This window comes from Acomys minous, assembly GCF_964271855.1.
Source record: "Acomys minous genome assembly, chromosome: 10".
Lineage (NCBI taxonomy): Eukaryota > Metazoa > Chordata > Mammalia > Rodentia > Muridae > Acomys > Acomys minous.
The window spans coordinates 272072-290695 of record NC_140491.1 but is presented as its reverse complement, the minus strand read 5'-3'; positions in this window follow the sequence as shown (position 1 = coordinate 290695).

Sequence of the window (18624 nt, the reverse complement as noted above, 5' to 3'; positions counted from 1 at the left end):
CTCTTCGTTATGCCTCAGATTAGTGGAGACCACCTTCCCATGTACCCAGCTCACCAAGTTGTATCAGGACTGAGCCTGTCCTCTTCCTCTGGGTCCTGGAAAGACAGTCCCACAGGAGGAAGTGATCAAAACTATGGCATCACAATCCATGTCAATAACAGCCCCTGTAATTCTTACTAGAGGAGCCACATGAAGTCTGATCTGTCAATCATCTACATATGTATAGTTGTCATATGTCCAGTTCATTCATAGTCCTTGATTGTTTCCTCAGTCTCAGCAAGCCTCTCTGTGCCCTGGTTATCTGGCACTTTTGGTCTTTTGTGGAGCTCCTGTCACCTCAAGACCATTTCTCATTCCTCCCACTGTTTCTCAAGATTCCCTATTATCATGCAATGTTTGGCTGTGAGTCTCAATATTTGTTTTCAACCTGTGTTTAGCAGAGCCTCTCAGAGGGCAACACAGTTAGGATTCTGTCTACAAGCATAGCAGAGTATCATGAATAATGTCAGGGGTTGGCTCTGCCCAGGGACTGATTCTTGGTTTGTGCCAGGTAGTCTGACTGGTAAATGAAATCTCACTAACAAATATAAAGTTGGTACATAACCACCAAGTATTGGACTGCAGTGCATGATCTGTCTCTTCTTAGGATGATGCTCACTGTTTCCTCTAATGACGTTGCATAGCAGTATCATGGCTACTCGAGTTCTGTTTTCCATATTATCTTGCCCTGATCTACTTGTTTCACAATTTATAACTCTTGGGGCATAGTGCTGAGTTCAAATGTTCTTTTCTTCTTTAGAATAAAAAACATTCAAACTAAAATCAAACTTTGTAATATCTGGGTGAACGACCTTGATGCCAGTAAAATGGTGATTAAAAATTTGAGGAAGTTTGTGGGAGTGTGAATTCATGTTTGCACATGAAGGTAAACCAATTTTCTTCTTTACAAGGGGAAGGTAAGGGAATATTGATGTTATCCAAGGAAGTCGAAGATTTAAACTTAGAAGAGTGATGGTTTGACAAACATAAAAAATACTAAAGAAAATGGCTTTGTGTCTTAACCTTAGCAGTTAATAACATACCTAGTTCTTTAATAAGGCCTGATTCATTGCTCAGGCCTGAAAAAATTATGTTATCAACACTATGATACAATAACTCCAAAGAAAAAGATGTCTTCTTCTGGCTTACATGGTTACCTGAGCTCACCTGTGTACAAAACAAGACATGAAAAATTCACAAACAGCTATGCATGGTGGCACACACCTTTAATCTCAGTACTCGAGAGGCAAAGGCAGGTGGATCTCTGAGAGTTGGAGGCCATCCTGGTCTACAAAGTGATTCCAGGACAGCCAAGGATACACAGAGAAACCCTGTCTCAAAAAACCAAACAAAACAAAGAAAAAAGAAAAAAACACACAAAGAAAAACAAATAGGTATACACACATTGACATATATTACTGAAAACATGTAGTATTTAAAATATTGTAGGAGAATATTTTAAAGAGTCTGCATAAGCAAGCTTCTTTTCAGGAAGATCCAAATGGTGATCCCAAGCACTGCAGGATGGAGATCGTGGACCTGGCTTGGTACTACAGACCACAAGTCCTGAAGAGTCTTAGGTGAAATAGGTCCACAAAGTGCAGAGCGCAAGTGGGTCTGGCCTCTGGTCTTGCAACTGGCCCATGGAGGGCAGGTGGCCAGTCCCCAGAATCTGGACCTGTACCCGCTCTGATGATCTGCAGCTGTGCTCTAAAGTATGGGCTTGGTATCTGGGACTTAACTGTGCATGGTAATGCACCAGATTCCAGAGCTTCTCCCCTAGAGAAATCTCAGGAAAACAGGTGGATCTGACCTCACACCCACCCATGAGTCCACAGAAAGCCCCAGGTGCTGGCAACCATACCGGCACAAAATCTGAAGCCCAAAGCAGCTGAATGTTCTTGCCTCACCTGTGCCCTCTCCCTACCTCTCTGACTGATGTGTGAGTCACAGAGTAATAGCATCAGAGTCAGTGGGCCTAGTGGGATGTGGGAGTGTGGATCTGATCTCATATCTCCACACCAGTCCACAGTCTATGAATTGTCGTATGGTTATCATGAACTATATGGCTAATTCTGCTTATGACTATATACCATATCTGTCTTTCTGGTTCTAGGTTAACTCATACTGAATGATCTTTTCTAGTTCCACCCATTTGAATTCCAGAGGTGGCAGTTTAGGCAATCTCAGGATCACTTTGCTTTCAGTTCCAGAGGTGACAGCCATTGGGGACTACCAGCAGTAGTGAGGCATGCATTTGATCTTTGCCTGCCAGTCCCCAGTCCCCACCTCTATCTGAAATTGCTGAGACTATCATTGTGGACTATCAGCAGAGATGAGGACTGCCCTGTGTCCTCTCTGTATGGTTACAATGGCCCCAGCTCTGTCGCAGCTCCAGAGGCTGCATTCATAGGAGATTGCCAGCAACTGTGAGATCTACCTCTCAACTTCCATGCATTGTCTTCATGGTCCCAGGTCTGCCTGCAATCCCAGAGGTGGCAGCTATCAGGGACTTCCTTGGCAGTACCCAACAGGGATTAACTACCAGCAGCACATCATGTCAATTCCCAGGGCCCAAATCTATGTACAATTGCAGAAGCATCAGCCACCAAGGGCTACCAGGGATCTTCATGTTTGCCTCCACCAGGGAAAACTAGATGGCTAATGAATAGCATAGGAACACACTCCACAAAACCCAGGGAAATACAGATTCATCAAAACCCAGATATCCTACTAAAACAAGGCTGGATCATGTAACATATATGAACCCTTGCAAAAAAAAAACCTTAAAATTTCAAATGTCTAAAAGTAATAGAAGAAGATATCAGAAGATGGAAAGATTGTCCTTATCCATGGATGAGTAGAATCAACATAGTAAAACTGGCCACATTACCAAAAGAAATCAATAGATTCAATGCAAATCCCATCAAAACAGCTACAGAATATTTTACAGACCTTGAAAGATCCATTCTCAAAATCAAAGGGAAAAACAGAAAAGCAAGAGTAGCTAAAACAATTCTTTGCAATATAATATCTTGTGAAGGAAAATCTACCCAAGATCTCAAGCTGTGCTATACAACAACAATAATGAAAACACCATGGTACTGGAATAGAAATATGCTGGTTCATCAATGGAATCAAATCAAAGACCCTGAGATAAATCCTCACAGCTATGGACACTTGAGTTTTTACAGAGAAGCAAAACCCATACCATGGAAAATACATAGGGTCTTCAACAAATGGTGCTGCTCTAACTGCATGTCTACACATTTAAAAATGTAAAAAGATCCATATTTATCATCCTGCCCAAAACTAAAGGCCCAGTGTATTAAAAACCTCAACATTAAAAACAGACATACTAAATTTGTTGGAAGAAAAATTGTGAAAGTGCCTTAATCTATTGTCACAGGGATAAACTTCCTGGAGATGACACAAACAGGTCAGGCTCTAAGGTCACAATTAATACATGGGACATCATGAAATTGAAAATCTTCTGTAAGGCAAAGGGCATTGTCAACAGAACAAAACAAGAGCCTACATCCTAGGAAAAGATCATCACCAAATCCTATATCTGACAAATAATATCCAAGATTTATAAAGAACCCAAGAAATTCAACACCACCAATAAAAGCAACATAATTAAGAAATGAGGGTCAGATCTAAAAAGTGAATTCTCCACAGAGGAATATTGAATGGCTTAGAAACACGAGTGCTCCACGGTTTGGAGGGACCAGGGTGTGGAGGACCTGTGTGCCCCTGCACATGGGGGGAGCGTGGATTTTTCTCAGATCAGAGCAGCAGTGACAGAGGAAGCAGCAGCAGCAGCAGCAGCAGAAGAAGAAGAAGAAGCAGCAGCAACAGAAGCAGCGGCGGCGGCGGCGGCACCAGTGGCACCAGCGGTGGAAGCTGAGGTTTTCAACTCAGAGCCTTCCAGTGGAGGTGATTGGTGTGGTGGCCAGTGGGAGTTCCTGTGGGAGAGGGACACTGCACCGGATTTGGGTCACCTGGTGCCTTGAGACCCAAACTGGACTCAGCGGACAGTTCAGCCCCAGAGTCCTGGGTTCACTCAGTGTACTGTGCTGTGGAGACACTGGCTCAGCTCAGCAAGCAATTCTGCCTGAGGCACTACCTCAGCCCAGCAGCAGATCCCATGCTGTGATGCAGGCTGGAGCTAGCACTCAGTTCTGCCCAAGGAACCAGCTCAGCTCAACAGGAGTTCTCCTGCTGTGACGCAGGCTGGGCGGAGAGATCATTTCGACCATAGGCACTTGCTCAGCACAGCCGCAGTTCTGCTGCTGTGGCAGGCAGTTCAGGCTCTGAGAATCTAGCTGAGCTCGATGTGTGGTTCGGGCCCAGTGACCCTGGTTGGACTTGGCAGGGGACCCAGAAGGCTGTGGAAACCTTGGCCTGACCCAGTGCTCATTCAGGGACCCAGAACAATTGCAGGACCCACAGCAAAGGAGAGCTGAGAATCACTGGCTGTGAGAGCCCAAAACAACAGGACTAACCTCCTGCCATCCACACCAGTGAAGCATCAGAGCTTCCAGCCTACAGAAATCATGAGAAAACAAGTGAATCTACCATCAGACTCCCTCCATCCAACTCTGGAAGCTACCCACCAAAAAAAGAGACAGCAAGATGTCTAAAGGATAGCGTAAAAGCATACGCAAAAAAAAAAAACCAAAACAAGATGGTGTCTCCAATTACCTGCTATCCCAAAGAAAACAACCAAGAGAACTCAAATACAACTGAAACACAAGAAAATGTCCTCAAATCCTTGGTAATGAGGATGATAATGGAGGAAACAAATAAAATTCGTAATCAAATACAGGAAGAGGCAGCCAAACAGGGGAGAGACATAAAAGAAACACATAGAGTGGAACTGGAAAAATTTCAGGAAAATGCAAATAACCAAATGAAAGAAATAAATAAAACGGTTCAAGCTCTGAAGATCTATAAAGCAACAATGGAAAAACTCAGGAATATAGAAAAATCAGCTAAAAGAAATGAAAAAATCTGTTCAAGATCTGAAGATGAAAGTGGATTCAATGATGAACACAAAGACAGAAGAAAAATGAGAACGTGAGACCTCAGAGAAGAACGCGAGTGACACAGAGGTAAGCTTTTCTAACAGAATCCAAGAGGTGGAAGAACGAATCTCAGGGCTAGGAGATACAATCACAGATCTTGAAGCAACCATTAAAGAAAATGCCAAATCTGGAAAACTTCCGACACAAAATATCCAAGAAATTAAGGACACCATGAAAAGAAGAAATCTGAGGATAATAGGCATTGAAGAAAGAGAAGATATCAGACTACAAGGCCCAGAAACTATTCTCAGCAAAATTATAGAAGAAAATTTCCCCAATCTAAAGAAAGAGATGCCTATAAACATACGAGAGGCATACAGAACACCAAATAGAATTGACCAGAAAAGAAAAACTGCCCGAACATAACAATCAAAACACAAAACATATAGAACAAAGAAAAAATATTTAAAGCTGCAAGAGAAAAGGGCCAAATAACATTTAATGGACAACATATCAGAATTACACCCAACTTCTCAGCAGAGACCATAAAAGACAGAAGGACCTGGACAGAGATCCTGCAAACTCAAAGAGACCACAGATGCCAGGCCAGACTACTTTACCGAGCAAAACTATAAAGAACCATTGATGCAAAAAAAAATATTCCATGACAAAAACAAATTCAAACAGTACCTATCCACAAATCCAGCTTTACAGAAGGTATTAGAAGGAAAACTCCATCCAAAAGGGTCAAGCTACAACAAAAACTACTGAGGAAATAGATAACTACACCATGGCAAAAACACAACTACACAAATGCTTGCCTGGAAACAACATCAAAATTAAGACTCTTAACAGTCACTGGTCATTAATATCTCTCAACATGAATGGTCTCAATTCTCCAATAAAAAGACACAGACTAACTGAACAGGTGCATAAACAAGATCCAACATTCTTCTGCATTCAAGAAACACATCTCACCCATAACGATAGGTATTACCTCCGGACAAAAGGATGGAAAAAATATTCCAAGCAAATGGTCACAAGAAGCAGGCAGGCATAGCCATTTTAATATCGAACAAAATAGACTTTCAACCAAAATTAATAAAAAGGGATGAGGACGGACACTTCATATTCATCAAAGGAAAAGTCAACAAGATGACATCAAAATTCTGAACATCTATGCTCCCAATACAAAGGCACCCACATTTGTAAAAGATCTGCTAAAAAGACTTAAACAACACATTGATCCCCACACAATAAGAGGGGGAGACTTCAACACCCCATTCTCAGTGAGGATAAGTCATTGAAACAGAAACTAAGCCGAGAAATAACATCATTAACCAATACCATGTGTCAAATGGATCTAACAGATATCTATACAACTTTTCACCCAAACAAGAAAGAATATATCTTCTTCTCTGCACCCCATGGAACCTTCTCCAAAATTGATCACATCGTAGTTCAGAAAGCAAGCCTCAACAGATGCAAGAGGATTGAAATAATACCTTGTATACTATCAGACCACCATGGGCTTAGGCTGCAATTCAACAACAACAGAAATAACAAAAAACCTACACACATGTGGAAACTAAACAACTCTCTCCTAAATGACACCTGGGTCAGGGAATAAATAAAGAAAGAAATCAAGGAGTTTCTGAAATTCAATGAAAATGAAGTAACAACATACCCAAATTTGTGGGATACATTGAAAGCAGTGCTAAGAGGAAAATTCATAGCACCAAGTGCCATTAAAAAGAAATTGGAAACCTCACAAAGAAGGACCTTAACAACACAACTGGAATCCATAGGAGAAAAAAAAAGCAGAAACACCCAAAAGGAGTAGACCTCTGGAAATAATCAAACTCAGGGGTGAAATTAACAAATTAGAAACTAAGAAAATGGTCCAAAGAATCAACAAAACCAAGAGCTGGTTCTTTGAGAAAATCAACAAGATAGACAGACCATTAGCCAAACTAACTAAAAGGTAGTGAGACAGTATTGAAATCAACAAAATCAGAAATGAAAAAGGAGACATAACAACAGACACTGAAGAAATACAAAGAATCATAAGATCCTACTTTGAAGGCATATATGCCACAAAATTTGAAAATCTAAGGGAAATGGACGATTTTCTTGATCAACTTCACTTGCCAAAGTTGAGTGAAGAACAGATAAACAAGCTAAACAACCCCATTTCCCCTACAGAAATAGAAGCAATCATTGATAGTTTCCCAACCAAAAAAAGCCCAGGGCCAGATGGTTTCAGAGCATTATTCTACCAGGCCTTCAAGAGCAAGCTAATACCGATACTCTTCAAGCTACTCCAAAAGATAGAAATGGATGGAACGTTACCAAATTCATTCTTTGAGGCCATAGTCTCATTGATACCTAAACCTCACAAATATTCAACAATGAAAGAATATTTCAGACCAATTTCTCTTATGAACATCGATGCAAAAATACTAAATATCATTTATCATGACCAAGTAGGCTTCATTCCAGGAATGCAGAGATGGTTTAAAATACAGAAATCCATCAATGTAATTCACCATATAAGCAAACTGAAAATAAAAAACCACATGATCATCTCTTTAGATGCAGAGAAAACATTTGATAAAATCCAACTCCCGTTCATGTTTAAAGTTTTAGAGAGATCGGGGATACAAGGCACTTTCCTCAATATAATAAAGGCTATATACAGCAAGCCAATAGCCACCATCAAATTAAATGGTGAGATACTCAAGGAAATTCCTCTAAAATCGAGAACAAGGCAAGGCTGCCCACTGTCTCCATATCTCTTCAATATAGTACTCGAAGTTCTAGCCAGAGCAATAAGACAATAAAAGGAGATCAAGGGTATCCAAATGGGAAATGAGGAAGTCAAGTTATCCATATTTGCAGATGATATGATAGTGTACATAGGTGAACCTCAAAATTCCACCAGAGAACTCCTACAGCTGATAAACACATTCAAAAAATTGGCTCGATACAAAATTAAATCAAAAAAGTCTGTAGCCTTCCTATACACAAATGACAAGCTTGCAGAGGAAGAAATTAGGAAAACCATACCCTTCACATTAGCCACAAGCAATATAAAATATTTAAGAGTTACTCTAACGAAGCAAGTGAAGGACTTGTTTGAAAAACATTTCAAAACTCTGAAGAAACAGATTGAAGATGACATGAGAAGATGGAATGATCTTCCTTGCTCATGGTTCGGGAGAACTAACATAGTAAAAATGGCCATCCTACCAAAAGCAATCTACAGAATCAATGCAATCCCTTTCAAAATACCTACACAATTTTTAAAGATGTTGAAAGTTCAATTCTGAACTTCATATGGAAAAACAAAAAACCTAGAATAGCTAAAAACAATCTTGTACAATAAAAGGTGCTCCAGAGGAATCTCCATATCTGATCTCAAACTGTACTATAAAGCAATAGTAATTAAAACAGCATGTTACAGGCACTGCAACAGGCTGCTTTATCAGTGGAATCGAATTGAAGACCCAGATATAAATCCACACACATATGGTCACTTGATTTTCTACAAAGAAGCCAAATCCATTCAACGGAAAAAGGATAGCATCTTCAACAAATGGTGCTGGTCTAATGGGATATCTATGTATAAAAAAAATGCAATTGGACCCATATTTGTCACCCTGCACAAAACTCAAATCCTAGTGTATTGAAGACCTCAATATAAAACGAGAGACACTAAGTCACTTAGACGTAAAATGGGGAAGAGACTGGAACATATTGGCACAGGAGATAACTTCCTGAACAGAACACCAACAGCCCAGACATTAAGGTCAACAATTAATAAATGGGACCTCATGAGGCTGAGAAGCTTCTGTAAGGCAGGAGACACTGTCAGGAGAACAAAGCGACAGCCTACAGACTGGGAAAAGATCTTCACCAACCCTTCATCTGACAAAGGTCTAATATCCAAAATATATAAAGAATGAAGAAATTAAACACCATCAAACCAAATAACCCAATTGAGAAATGGGGCATGGAACTAAACAGAGAATTCTCAACAGAGGAATTTTAAATGACTGAGAATCACTTAAAGAAATGCTCAACCTCCTTAGTCATCAGGGAAATGCAAATCAAAACAACTTTGAGATTCCATCTTACACCCATCAGAATGGCTACGATAAAAAATTCAAGTAACACCACATGCTGGCGAGGATGTGGGGAGAGGGGAACACTCCGTCAGTACTGGTGGGAATGCAAACTAGTACAGCCACTTTGGAAATCTATCTGGTGCTATCTCAGAAAAATGGGAATAGGGCTTCCTCAAGACCCAGCTAGTCCACTCCTTGGAATATACCCAGAAGATGCTCCAGCACACAACAAGAAAATTTGCTCAACCATGTTCATAGCAGCCTTATTCATAATAGCAAGAACATGGAAATAGCTTAAGTGTCCCTCAGTAGAAGAATGGATAAAGAAACTGTGGTACATATACACTATGGAATACTATTCAGTTATTAAAAACAAGGAATTCCCGAACTTTGTGAATAAATGGATTGAGCAAGAAATGTTCATAATGAGTGTGTTAACCCAGAAGCAGAAAGACTCAAATGGTATATACTCACTTATATCTGCATATTAGCCCAAGGGGCATGTCCCACGAAAGCCTTCACTTACCAGGAAACTGGGACAGAGAGGAGGACATCCTAATGGGACTCTAGATGAGAGAAGCATGGGAGAATGGCAAATTAGAAGGATCCTGAGGGTCCTAGAGACCTACAAGTAGAACATTATGATAGGCAGATTTGGGCACAAGGGTCCCGCTCAATCTAAGGCACCAGCCAAGGACAATACAGGCCATAAACTTTAAACCCCTACCCAGATCTAGCCAATGGTCAGAACATTCTCCACAGTAGAGTGAAGAGTGGGATATGACTTTCTCACGTACTCTGGTGCCTCACATATGACCATGTCCCCTGGAGGGGGAGACCTGGTGGCACTCAGAGGAAGGACAGCAGGTTACCAAGAAGAGACTTGATACCCTATGAGCATATGCAGGGGGATGTAATCCCCCTCAGGAACAGTCATAAGAGAGGTGAATAAGGGGAAATTGGGAAGGAGGGAAGAATGGGAGGATACAAGGGATGGGATAACTATTGAGATGTAACAAGAATAAATTTTTTAAAAATGTCAATTGATCTCAAAAAAAAAAGAAAAGAAAAGAAAATGAGCCTCTAGAAATCACTCAGATTCTGTCTCATACTCAGCACTTTCTGATAATTTTACAAGTAATTTTTTTTTATCTCTACACTAATTTATCTAAGGATACAGACTTAGTTACTAGCACTTCCATTACACAGTCCATCAGTTCTGATGCCATATTCTGTCCTCTGTTGGAATGGAGTACATAAACATATACAGGGACACATACTTACATGCAAAAAGAATAAATGCACATTTTAAAAATTCATGACTGGAATCTTCTGTGCATCAAGTTATAGGGGAAATCAATGACCAGAACAGGTCTCATACAGAATGTGTTCACACTTCAGTTTGATTTTGTTTCTGTGAGAAAATATGATGTAACATAAATTGAATCAAAATGCACATCTAGGCAGAAGGTTTGTTGTTGATGATGTTGTGGTTGTTGTTGTTGTGACATTGTTAGTGTTTGTATTCCTATGACTGATAATGGAGAAAATGGTATATTTTATTTTTTAGGTGCCTTTTAGACTCCTTCAGCATCCCTTTTTTGTGGACAGGGGTCTCAATGTAAAGGATTTATCACAGCAGCAAATACACACTTGTCTCATTAGAAATTTCATTTTCTGGGCAGTGGATACAAATAAAACAGCAGGCTAACATAACCTCCTGTCTGAATTTTTTGAATCCAGGACCACAATCAGCACTGCATACAGAGGGTAGCATCTGAGGAAATAAGATACATACTGAGTTTTATCTACTTCATCAATAATTATATTATATTAGTGTGGAGAGCCATAGATAGCTGCGCCCCCTGCTGCTTCACGGCGCAATGCACCCCCTTCTGCACATGCGCAGTGAGAAAACCCTTTGCGCATGCGCAGTGAGAAAAGCCCTTTGCTCATGCGCGGTGAGCAAGCCCCCTTATGTGCATGACGTAAGGTGGTGTGATTCTGACAAGGCATGGCGTGAAGTGGGGTGATCCGAATGCACCAACCAGGAGTGGCGACGTGGCAGTTTCTGATAGGACAGGCACACTATAAAAGGTTCTGTGGGAGCTTTTCCCAGGGTCACTCCGATAGTCAAGGATCCTGAATAAAAACTGCTACAAGAAGAGTTCCCGGTGTTGGTGTCTTTCCTGCTGGACGGGAGCGGCATCGGCATATTAGCATATTGAGATCTCAATAAGCTTATTTTATATACAGAAGCTGAGGTACCACATGTCACTTAGGTCATTGTATAATTCCAAACATTTATATATTAAAACAAGTTGATGAAAATTTTATAAACAATGAAAACAGAATTTTAGAGTACTTTGTGAAAGCACTACAGAGCTTGCATCCTGGTTTTCTTGTTGATTTTCACCAAGCTGACACAAAGTACAGTAAAAAGATAGAGAACATGGAATGAATCTTACCAGAGAAAATCTCTCTATCAGAATAGTCCATCTTTGTAACACTAATGCATTTTATTATTTGGTATTCATTGTAGGCATGCCCAGTCTACTAAAGGCAATGCTGTTGCTAGGCAAGGGTGTATGAGAAATGAAACAGAGCAAGCAAGTAAGCAGTGTTCCCTCAAGAGCCTATGTTTTAGTTGCAGTCTCCAAATTCCATCCTTGTCTTCCTTTGTCTATAACCCATGATCCAAAACAACCTTTCTTACTCACTTTGTTCACAGCCAAAGTTTAATAAAAACAATGACTTAGCAAGATATGATGAAAGCATGTCTAAAACAGGGGAAATATCTCAAGTCTCAAATAACAAACACATACTCCAATAAGTTAAGACTGCAAATATTCACAAACTTAGCATTAAAAAAACAGTTTAAAAGACAATCCTAGTAACAAAATGCTGAGTTGATATGTAGGAATTTGTAATGTGATGTGTTTCCTGAATTTAGAAGACTTTAAGGAGCCTACAAATACTGTGGGAACCTGAGTAAAAGTTAGTTTGTTTCTACAGCACCAGCCAAGGACAATACGGGCAGCAAACTTTGAGCCCCTACCCAGATCTAGCCAATGGAAAGGACATTCTCCACAGTTGAGTTGAGGGTGGGGCTGACTTTCACACAAACTCTGGTCCTCCGTATTTGACCATGTCCCCTGGATGGGGAGGCCTGGTGGCCCTCAGGGGAAGGATAGCAGGCTATCAAGAAGAGACTTGATAGCCTATGAGCATATACAGGGGAGGAGGTCCCCCTCAGTCACAGTTATAGTGGAGAGGTGTAGGGAGGAAGTGGGAAGGAGGAAGAAATGGGAGGATACAAGGGATGGGATAACAGTTGAGATGTAACATGAATAAATTAATAAAATATTTTTTAAAGTTAGGTTGCTCAATGTTAATTGAAGGTTTTCTTAGGTTAAAAGACAATTCTCTTTGTATTACACGGAACTTTATGATGGGACTCTGTAAGGAGCATTAGAAATTTGCTGATGGTAGCATGCTCATTCGAATCCTTCATTCAGTATTAAGGTCTAAGTGAAAACCTCATTATGACTGGTACACAGGTTCATCTCATATTCTCTACATATACAGTTAAGTAGCGCACTTCCTTTTGCTGTGTAGATTGTGAAACAGGCTCTCACTGTGTAGCATTGGGATTCCTCCACTATCTACCTAGAACAGGGAACATTACTCATTCTCTCTCTCTTTTGTTTATATTTCTTATTAATTTATCTATATTACATCTCAACTGTTCTCTCATCACTTGTATTCTCCTGTTTCTCCTTTCTTCCCACTTTTATCCTATTACACTCCCCAATGTCTGTGACTAAGGGGGACCCCCTGTATATGATCATAGGGTATCAAGTCTCTTCTTGGTAGCCTGTTATCTTTCCTTTTAGTGCCACAAGGCCTCCCCATCAAGGGGACATGGTCAAATATGGGGCACCAGAGTTTGTGTGAACGTCAGTCCCCACTCTCCACTCAATTGTGGTGAATGGTGTGTCCATTGGCTAGATATAGGTAAAAGTTCAAAGTTTACTGCCCTTATTGTCCTTGGCTGGTACCATAGTTTGAGGAGGACCCCTTGTCCCAGATCTACCTATCACAATGTTTTTCTTGTAGGTTTCTAGGACACTCTGGAACCTTCTATTTCCTCATTTTCCTATACTTCTCTCCTTCTCTCACCTAGAGTACCAGCATAATGTCTTCACTTCTATCCTAATTTCCTGGAAAGTGAAGACTCATTGGACATGCCTCTTGGGCTAGTGTCCAATTATAAGTGACTATGTTTCTAAAATACATTAAAATGTTTTATTTTAATTGTTTGCCTATGTCCATTAGAAAATCAAATCTACAATTTTCTTCTTTACTGTATATCATTCTTGCTTTGTTATCAGTGTAATGCTAGCTTTGGAAAAAAGTTCTCTAATTATAGAATAACTTGAGAATAACTGATTCTCATTCTTTTCAAAGATCTTTTAGAGGAGCAAGTGAGATGACTTAGTAGTTAAGAGCACTGGCTGGTATTCAAAAATAGTAGAATTTGATTCCCAACACACATATGATGGTTCTACTGCCTATCTTGAGACCAGAAGACCATCAATGAAGCACGAAGGCCTGAGAAACACAGCAGTTCTGGGAACACACAGCCAATGCCATGGACAACCAGATGGCTAAGGCTAGTGTAGGAACACAATCAACAAAAACCAGGTCAATATGGCTTGATAAGAACAAAAACAAAACAAAACAACCAAAAAACAAAACAAAAACAAACAAACAAAAAATCTGGATATCCTCATGAAACTGAAACACAGGAAAATGTCCTTAAATCTATGCTTATGAAGTTGTTAGAGGAATTTAAAAAATAGATGAATAAATGTCTCAAAGAAATACAGGAAAACACAACCAAATAAGAAGAGGCCATCAAAGATCTACAGGAAAATACAGTCAAACAGGTGAAAGAAATGAATAAAATGGCTCAAGACATGAAAATGGAAATAGAATCAATAAAGAAAACACATATCTGAAAATCCTGGAGATGGAAGTTTTTAGAAGAGAACAGGAGTCACAGAGGTAAGCATGAACAACAGAATAAAAGAGATGGAGGAGAGAATCTCAGGCATGGAAGATACAACTGAATAAGTGATACATCTGACAAAGAAAATATTAAATAGAAAAAATACTTACAAAGAGACCTCCAAGAAATAAAGGACAGCATCAAAAGATGAAATCTAAGAATAATTGGAACAGAAGACAGATTCTAGACACCAAGGACCAGAAATTTTTTCAAGAAAACCATAGAAGAATATTTACTCAACTTAAAGAAAGAGATATCCTTAAACATGCATGAAGCTTTCAAAATACAGAGTATACTAGACCAGAAAAGAAATTCCTATTGCCACATAATAATCAAAATATTAAATCTTGAGAACAAAGAGAAATTATTCAAGTTGGCAAGGGAAAGACCAAGTACCATCTAAATGCAGACCTATCAGACTCAAACCTGACTTCTCAACAGAGACTATGAAAGCGAGAAAGGGCCTGAAAGATTTCATGCAAAAATTAAGAGACCATACATGTCATCCCAGACTACTATTTCCAGCAAAGATTTCAATCATGGTAGAAGGATAAAATCACCTATTTCATGACAAAGCAAACTTTAAAAAATATCTATGTAAAAAACACGTACTATAAAAGATATGAGAAGGAAAACTCCAACCCAACAAGGTCGACTTGATCCAAGAAAACAGAGGATAAAAATAACTTCATAACAGCAAAACAAAAAGAAGACAAGCACATAAACATACTATGACTATCAACACCACAGTAAAGGACACTATCAACCATTGGACAATAAAATCTATCAACTTCAATGGACACAAGTGTCCAATAAAAAAGACACAGAATAACAAATTTATATTTAAACAGGATCTGTCATTCTGATGCATACAAGATGTATATGCCAACAACAAAGATAAACATTATGCCATTGTAAGTGGATGGGAAAAGGTTTTCCAAACAAACAAACCAAAGTAGCAAGCTAAAATAGCCATGTTGATAGCTAATAAAGTAGATGTCAACCAAAAATAAACAAAAAAGATGGGAAAGGACACTTCATTTTCATAAAAGGAAAAATTCACCAAGAGAGAATCTCAATCCTGAACATCTATGCCCCAAATACAAGCATACCCATAGTTGAAAAAGAAGTACAATTAAAGTTTAAATCACACACTGATCCCCACATATCAATAGTGAGATACTTCAACATCCAATTTATACCAATGGGCATATTGTTGAAACAGAAAATTATGGAGGTGGAAAGATGAGTTTAGGAGCACTGTCTGTCCTTCCAAAGGACCTGAGTTCAGTTCCCAGCAACCACATAGTGGCTCACAACCATTTACAATGAGGTCTGGTCCTCTCTTCCGGAAGGCAGACACACATACAGCCAGAATACTGTACAAATAATAAATAAATCTTAAAGAAAAACAAAAACTAAATGGAGAAATATTAAAAATATCCGAGGTCATGAATCAAAGAGGCCCAGTAAATGTCTATAGAACATTTTACACAAACACAAAAGAGAATACTTTGTTCTCAGCACCACACAAAATCTTCTCCAAAATCAACCATATAGTCAGTCAAAATACAAACTATAACTAATACAAGAAAATGGAATTAACCCATTCTTCTTTTCAGATCACTATGGATTAATGGTAGACCTCAACAACAACAGAAGTAATGAAAAGACTATACATTTACGGAAACTGAACAGCACCTGTCCCCATGACTTAAAGGAGGAGAATTGTCTTCAAGGAGGAGAAGAAATAAAGAAATTAAAAACTTCTAAAATTATATGAAAATAAAGGAAGAACATACACAAACGTATAGGACATCATGAAAGCAATGCTACAAGGAAAGTTTGTAGCACTAACTGCCCTCATGAAGAAATTGGAGAGAGAGCTGAGATATGGCTCAGAGGTTAAGAGCACTGACTGTTCTTCCACAGGTCCTGAGTTCAATGCATATCAACCATATTGTAGCTCACAACCATCTATCATGTGATCTGATGCACTTTTCTGGCCTGCAGGTGCAGAGCACTGTATTCATAATAACAAATAAATAAATCTTTTTTTAATAAAGAAATTGGACAGAGATCACAAGGAGGCTTGTGTATAGCCTGAGCAACACTCAGTTTAGAGCCCTCCTTGCTACTGACCCCATCTCCCTGACCCACCTAGGACATAGACAGCAGTTAGCCACCAGAGCCAGCAGTGCGGAGCTGTTTGCAGGACACATACCCCTTTGCCCTACATCCTAAGGAGGCCCATGTCAGGTGAGCAACATGCAGCACCTCTCTAATGCTGACTTCATCTGCCTGACCCACCTGGGACACAGAGAGCAGAGAGCATATAAAGCCAGAAGAGGTAAATTGCTTCTGAGATCAAAGCTACATTGTCCCTCATCCCAAGAGACTGTGTCTGTCCCTAGCAACATTCAGGTTAGAACCCTCTCTGGTGATGATTCCATCTGCCTGACCAAACGGGAACACAAATAGCAGGGAGACATCTGAACCAGTAAATGTGAGCAGTACTTGGGCCCAACCTCAATTTCGTGCTATTATGAGGAGGCCTATCAGGCTGCGGAACATTTTTTTAGAGTTCTCTCTGCTGATGACTCATGACCTGCCAAACCCGCCTGGGACAAGACCAGCGGAGGGAACACCAGGACTGTTAACACTAGAGACAACCTGATGGCTAGAGGTCAGCATAATAACAAAACCAACAAAACCCAAGGCGATGTGATACCACATGAAACCAGCTTTTCTACTACAACAAGCCCAGAAGATACTGTTACACCTGGAGTGCAAGAAAATGAGTGTAAATCTGAGCTTATGAAAATGAAAAGAACTTAAAGGAGGAGAAGAAATACAGGAAAATACATTCAAACAGATGAAGGAACTGAATAAACCCATAAAGAAATGTAGGAAAATACAATCAAAAGGGAGAAGGAAACAAGAATAACAGGTCAAGACCTAGAAATGAACCTAAAAGCAATAAAGAAAACACAATCAAAGGTAATCTGGAGAAAGAATACCTAGGGAAGGGAACAGGAACAACAGACTCATGTACCACCAACATAACACCTGACATGGAAAAAATTGAAGAGAATAAAACATCAGTAAAAGAAAATGTGAAAGCTAAAAAGTTCATGACAAAAAACATCCAAGAAATCTGGGACACTAAGAAAAGACCAAACATAAGAATGATAGTATTAGAAGAAGGAGAAGACTCCCAGCTCCACGGTCGAGAAGATATTTTCAACAAAATCATAGAAGAAAACTTGGCCAACCTAAAGAAATAAATGCCTAGAAACATACAAGATGTTTAAAGGAGACCACATAGATTGGAACACATAAAATATCCTTCCATGGCATAATAATAAAATGTTAAATCTATGGAACAAATAAATAGTATTAAAATCTGCAAGGGAACAAGTAACTTGGAATGGCATATCTATCAAAATTACACTTGACTTCTCAACAGAGACTGGAAAAGCTAGAAAGGTCTGAACAGATATCTTGCAGCCCATGACGACAACCTAGACTGCTATGCCCAGGAAAACTTTCAATCACCAGAAATGGAGAAAAGAGAATATTTCATTAAAAACACCAAGTTTAAATAGTACATAGCCAAAAAATACTTGAAGGAAAACTCCAACCCAAGGAGGCTACAGACAACTAGGAAAAAAATGACATCAGAGCCACAAAATCAAAAGAAAGGAAGCACTCACACATACCCTAGGTCAAGCCCATGAATTCTCTTCACTTGGTTGTTTAGTCTCTGTGAGCCCCCCAACTACTCCAAGGCCCAGGTTATATTCCTCTGTTGATCTTGTGGATCACTCGTTTATTCCTGGCTTTCTTCCCCAAGACTCCCTGAGGTCCACCTATTATTTCGCTATAGGTCTTTACATTCGTTTGCATCAGCTACTGGATGAAGCCACTCAGAAGATATTCTTGTTAAACTCCTATTTGGAAGCATAGTAGAATATCATTAATAGTGTCAAGGATTGTCTTTCTTCCATGGGGTAGACCCAATTTGGCACAATCATTAGTTGGCCATTCCTTCAATCTCTGTTCCATCTTTATCTCTATACATCTTGTAAGGAAACACAAGGTTTTATGGAGGTGTTGGTGTCCTAATACCTCCACTAGAATTGCTAGCTGACCTGCCTGGTGGATACTTTAGGCTCCATATCTAGTACTGCTAAGCATCTCAGTTAAGGTCCATTATCATCACAGCAGAAATCATGGTGGTGTGCAGGTAGACATGATGCTAGAAAAGAAGCTAATAGTTCTACATCTGTACCTGAAGGCAGCAGTAAGACAGAGTAACACTGGGCATGGTTCAATCTTCCTAAACCTC